Below are 6,000 nucleotides of genomic sequence, written 5' to 3'. Positions count from 1 at the left end.
TGTAGTATAAATCAGTTCATCATTCCTTTTTATGGGTGAGTAATAGTCCATTGCATGAATATAATACATATTCTTTATCCATTCAGGGAGGGGATTTTATTATTATTTTTTAAAATATATTTTATTGATTTTTTTACAGAGAGGAAGGGAGAGAGATAGCGAGTTAGAAACATCGATGAGAGAGAATCATCGACCAGCTGCCTCTTGCACACCCCCTACTGGGGATGTGCCGGCAACCAATGTACATGCCCTTGACTGGAATCGAACCCAGGACCCTTCAGTCCCCAAGCCGATGCTCTATCCATTGAGCCAAACCGGTCTCTGCCAGGGAGGGGATTTTAAATATGATTGATTTTTTTTACAGAGAGGAAGGGAGAAGGATAGAGAGAAACATTGATGAGAGAGAAACATCGATCAGCTGCCTCCTGCACACCCCTTACTGGGGATGTGCCTGCAACCAAGGTATATATCCTTGACTGGAATCGAACCTGGGACCCTCGAGTTCACAGGCCAACACTCTATCCACTGAGCCAAACTGGTTAGGGCACAGGGAGGGGACTTTTTTTTTTTTTGAGTTTGCTAATTAATTTTTAAATTAATTTTATTTAACACTAATGGTCTGCTGCATGAATTCATGCACATTGAAAAAAAATTAATTGGAAGAAATATTTTAATATCACTATTTGCCCTTTCTCTATAATAGAAGTGTTAACCAAATTCATGATCAACAATGACAGATTAAAACACATGCATAGGATTGCACCAGCGAGAGCTTTATACATATAGACTAGAGGCCTGGTGCACAAAATTTGTGCACGGGGATGTGTGTCCCTCAGTCCAGCCTGCACCCTCTCCAATATGGAACCCCCTGAGGGATGTCCAACTGCCTGTTTAGGATGTCCAGTAGGATTGGGCCTAAATGGGCAGTTGGACATCCCTCTCACAATCCAGGACTGCTGGCTCCCAATTACTCACCTGTCTGTCTTCCTGATTGCCCCTAACTGCTTCAGCCTGATCACACCCTAATCACTCCCCTGCCAGCTTGATTGATGCCTAAATGCTCCCCTGCCAGCCTAATTGCCCCTAACTGCCCTCCCTTGCAGGCCTGGTCACCCCCAACTGCCCTTCCCTGCAGGCTCAGTTGCCCCTAACTTCCCTTCCCTGCTGGCTTAATTCCTCCCAATTGCCCTCTTCTGCTGGCCATCTTGTGGTGGCCATCTTATGTACACATGAGAGCAGCCATCTTTGACCACATAGGGGAAGTCACCTTGTGTTGGAGTGATGGTCAATTTGCATATTATCTTTTATTAGATAGGATAGAGCAGCGTTTTTCAACCGCTGTTCCGTGGCACACTAGTGTGCCGCAAGATGTTGCCTGGTGTGCCGTAGGTGCAGACAAGACAAGAATTTTATAATTTTTCACTATTTTGTTTACTTAATATTTCATAATAAAGTAATTATAAAATACTTTCTTTGTGTTTATTTGATTCCTATTCAAGAGAATTACTTTATATATAGTCAATATAGGCACAGAGTTAAATTTTTTAACATTTTCTAATGGTGGTGTGCCTCGTGATTTTTTTCATGAAACAAGTGTGCCTTTGCCCAAAAAAGGTTGAAAAACACTGGGATAGAGGACTGGTGCATGGGTGGGGGCCGGCTGGTTTGCCCTGAAGGGTGTCCCGGATCAGGGTGAGGGTTCCCTTGGGTCATGGGGCAGCCTAGGTGAGGAGCCTGAGGTGGTTTGCAAGCCAGCCACACCTCCTGGTGACCCAAGTGGAGGCCCTGGTATCTGGGATTTATTTATCTTCTATAATTGAATCTTTGTAGCCTTGAGTGGAGTCCATAGCCTGCCAGAGTCTGTGGGGAAGCTTGGCTTCCTCCATTGCTGGGGAAACCCAAGTGTTGGGAGCCATCAGAGTTGAGACAAGCAACTCTGTCTTAAGGAAATAGAATTAAGTTCCTTCTAGCAGACCTTTCAGTCCACAGGTTGACACTGTATCCACTGAGCCAAACTGGTTTCGGCCCCTTTTAAATTGATTTTTGAGACAGGAAGAAGGGAGAGAGAGAGGGAAACATCAATCGGTTGCCTCCCAAACATGCTCTGACCTGGGATCAAACCCACAACCTAGGTATGTGTGCTGACCCAGAATCGAACACGCCACCTTTTCATGTTGTGGATGTTGCTCCAATCAACTGAGCCACACTGGCTCAGACAATTTTGCAGTTTTCTTAAAGCCTCCTTTAGAAAGACTGGTTCTCTTCTCACAATACTTTGACACTAAGTGTAGGGATTTCCCCCCATACCAACCAACTTTCCAACTCTCCAAACACCAACTGGGTATCCTATCATTTAATTCAATTCTGACACCAACCACCTGGAGCGAGTGTCAGACTCCACAGGTGCAAGGACTCCGTCCCCAAGATCGTCCTCACGTTAGGGGCCAGTCGCAAGCACTTGATCCCCCGGGTATCCGTATTTCTGTCCAACATGGCTCCAAAGTCAGGGATTCTTGAAAACGCCCCTCAGTTTCAATAATTTGCTGGAATGGCTCACAGAGCTCGGGGAAATGTCTGCTTACCTTTACCAGTTTATAATGAACAGCCAGGTAAAGTCCAGGGGGAGAGGTCAGGAAGGGTCATGAGCCTCTGTCCCCATGGAACTGGGGTGCACCACACCCCAACTGTGGATGTGTTCACCAATGAAGAAGATCTCTGAACCTCAGAGTTCAGAGTTGGTGGAGCCTTCCTCACAGAGGCAAGTTTGATTATTAATTTCATATCCAGCCCACACTTTCCCTGTAGGATGGCGAGTGAGGCTGACAGTTCCAGCTTCTAATCAAGGCCTGCTCTTTCTGCTGGCCAGCCCCATCCCGAAGCTGTCCAGGATTCCACTAGAGTCACCTCATTACAAGAGGAGATGCTCCTATTACCCAGGAGCTGGGACAGAGATCATTAAATTTGTCATGATGACCTATGAGAATATAAATGTGGTTTAGCCCTAGCTGGTTTGGTTCAGTGGATAGGGCATTGGTCTGTGGACTGAAGGGTCCCAGATTCCTGCCCATGGCACGCAGTACCTCAGTTGTAGGATCCTCCTCGGCCTGGGCCCTGGTTAGGGCGTGTGCAGGAGACAACCAATGAATGTGTTTCTCTCACATCAACGTTTCTCTGTTTCTCCCTCTCTCTTCCAGTTTCTTTAAGAATCAATAGAAAATATGCTTGGATAAGGATTAAAAAAATAAATTAAAAGTAAATAAATAAAATGTGGTTTACTTCAAGTTTTCAGGCAGTTTCTCTCTCTCTCTCTTACACACACACACACACACACACACACACACACACACATCTCAGTTTCTAGCCTGGAGATGTATCTTTTCAGTAAGGAGTCTTAAAAGAATCTTTGCTTCCTTCTCCATGCCTTTGAGACATACAGATAGAGATTCCACTGGACCAAGCCCCTTAGTTCTTTTCTTTCTTTTTTTTAAAAAATATATTTTATTGATTTTTTTCAGAGAGGAAGGGAGAGAGATAGAGAGCTAGAAACGTCGATGGAGAGAAACATCAACCAGCTGCCTCCTGCACATCCCCCACTGGGGACGTGCCTGCAACCCAGGCACATGCCCTTGACCGGAATCGAACCCGGGATCTTTCAGTCCGCAGACTGACGCTCTACCACTGAGCCAAACCGGTTTCAGCTCCTTAGTTCTTTTTTATTTTATTTTATTTTATTGATTTTTTTTTACAGAGAGGAAGGGAGAGGAATAGAGAGTTTGAAACATCGATGAGAGAGAAAGATTAATTAGTTGCCTTCTGCACATCCCCTCCTGGGGATGTGCCCGCAATCAACGTATATGCCCTTGACTGGAATCCAACCTGGGACCCTAGAGTCTGCAGGCCAATGCTCTATCCACTGAGCCAAACCATTTAGGGCCCCCCTAGTTCTGGTCTCTGTTCTCTCCACGTGGACCACACATTTTGACCCATGGCCATTTCTATTCCTCTACAGCCTGCATTTTAGTGGCTGGTGGCTCTGTGCTCCTGAATCTTCCACTCGGTATGGCGACATCACCCACTCCTGTCCCCTCACCTCCACCTGCAACCCAGCCCCCAGCCCTCACATGGCCTAGTGTGTATGTGCAGCCGGAGGAGGTGATGGTGTTCCCTCCTGGCAGAAGCACAGGGCAATCTGCTCCCTCAGGAAGAAATAAGTGACAGCTCTGCAGTTTCATGTGGGTGTTTATTTTTTGAGGGAGGAAGTGGGCAGCTGGGAAGAGAGAGTCTGGAAGGAAACGTAACAGGGAGGCACAGGAGCCCAGGCTCCTTCCCAATCTGGGCAAAAGAAGTGGGGGCCAAACAGCTTTGCTGCAAGCAAGAGGAGTGACAGCAGTGAAACAATTCCTGGAAACTTACTCTTTCTTCTTCCTCCTTCCACCCTCCCCCTTTTGTTTTGAAAAAACATGTAGACAAGACATTATAATCAACAATCTGAAAGGAAGGAAGGTACCAGGGAGGAATTATTGTAAGTCACAGATAAAGGCAGGCAGCTTCCTAGGGTCAGAGGGTCTAAGGGCTTGTGGCTGGACCCTAGAGGAAGAGGCAAGGCAGGCTGTCTCAGGAACCTCCACCCAACCCTGTGGCCTTGAGGCCTAGGACCCTACCTTGTGTGGCAGGGCAGGTGGATAGTGAACAGGTCAAGACTGAGGCGTTTGGCAACAATTGCACTCTCATGCTCAGCCTGAGCTCCCGAAGGCCACCAAGTGCAGAAGCGAAATCAGACTACAGAAGTTGTTTTGCCCCCTGGCCTCGGCTTCCCCCTGTAAGGGAGGCAGCCGTATCTGCCCGGCAGTATCAGATAAGGGGCTCCCCAAAGAAGGATGTGGCCCAGGGACCCTGTCCTTGGCACCACTCAGCCCTTTCCTGCTCACTCATGCTTTTACGAAGACATGGTGGAGGTAAACACTTGTGTGGAGACCAGACTTGGCTCTGACACCTTTTTCCACCACATAGTAGCTGTGTGACATCATGCAAGTCACTCTACCTTTCTGAGTCCCCAACTCTTTATATGTAAAGTGAGGACAACGATGCTGCCTTCACAGGGCTACTGTATGGGATACATGAGGTAAAACATGTAAAGTGCTGGGCATAAGCATGGCCCTTTTCTACTTCTGGGAGGTGGTAATGAGGAAGAAGAGACCCTATTGTGGAATTGATTTTGAGATACCTCTCCCAAGTCCTACTATGACCAGCCTTTTTCTCTGAAATGGATCAAAACCAGCTTCCTCTTTTATTTGTTTGGTGTTGTGTTTCTTACATAGAAGGTCAAAAACATCCCCACATGCCACTATGAATTGCCATGGAAGAGATGCAGTAATAATAGCTACTGGATACTCACCATTTACCAGGGAGGATTCCAAGGTACTTTTATTTATTTATTTATTTAAAATATATATATATATATATATATATATATATATATATTTTATTGATTTTGTACAGAGAGGAAGGGAGAGAGATAGAGAGTTAGAAACATCGATGAGAGAGAGAGTCATCGATCAGCTGCCTCTTGCACACCCCCTACTGGGGATATGCCCGCAACCAAGGTACATGCCCTTGACCGGGATCGAACCTGGGTCCCTTCAGTCCCCAAGCCAATGCTTTATCCATTGAGCCAAACCGGTTTCGGCTCCAAGGTACTTTTAGATAGTTAATTTTTTTTTTTTTTAGAATATATTTTTATTGATTTCAGAGAGGAAGGGAGAAGGAGGGAGAGAGAGAAACATCAATGATGAGAGAGAATCTTTGATCAGCTGCCTCCTGCACGCCCCACACTGGGGATCAAGCCGCAACCCGGGCAGGTGCCCTACTGGGAATTGAACCACGACCACCTAGTTCCTAGGTCAATGCTCAACCACTGAGCCACACCAGGCAGGGGCAAGGTACTTGTTATGTATCACTTCATTTAATCATCATAACTCAACCAGGTGGGTACTGTGGAAG

General features: G+C 46.3%; 1 long non-coding RNA gene across 1 annotated transcript in view; it reads right to left on the bottom strand.

The window, feature by feature from the left end:
- Positions 1 to 270: 270 nt before the first annotated feature.
- Positions 271 to 6,000, bottom strand: part of LOC123653196 — a 30,484-nt gene continuing 24,754 nt past the window's right edge. The window contains exon 3 of the long non-coding RNA XR_006742856.1: positions 271 to 321. This is a non-coding gene — a long non-coding RNA (uncharacterized LOC123653196). The remainder of the gene's footprint in view (positions 322 to 6,000) is intronic.

The sequence above is a fragment of the Pipistrellus kuhlii genome, unplaced genomic scaffold (genome assembly GCF_014108245.1).
Source record: "Pipistrellus kuhlii isolate mPipKuh1 unplaced genomic scaffold, mPipKuh1.p scaffold_m20_p_3, whole genome shotgun sequence".
In the NCBI taxonomy this organism is placed as follows: domain Eukaryota; kingdom Metazoa; phylum Chordata; class Mammalia; order Chiroptera; family Vespertilionidae; genus Pipistrellus; species Pipistrellus kuhlii.
This window is presented reverse-complemented; position numbering and strand designations above follow the sequence as displayed.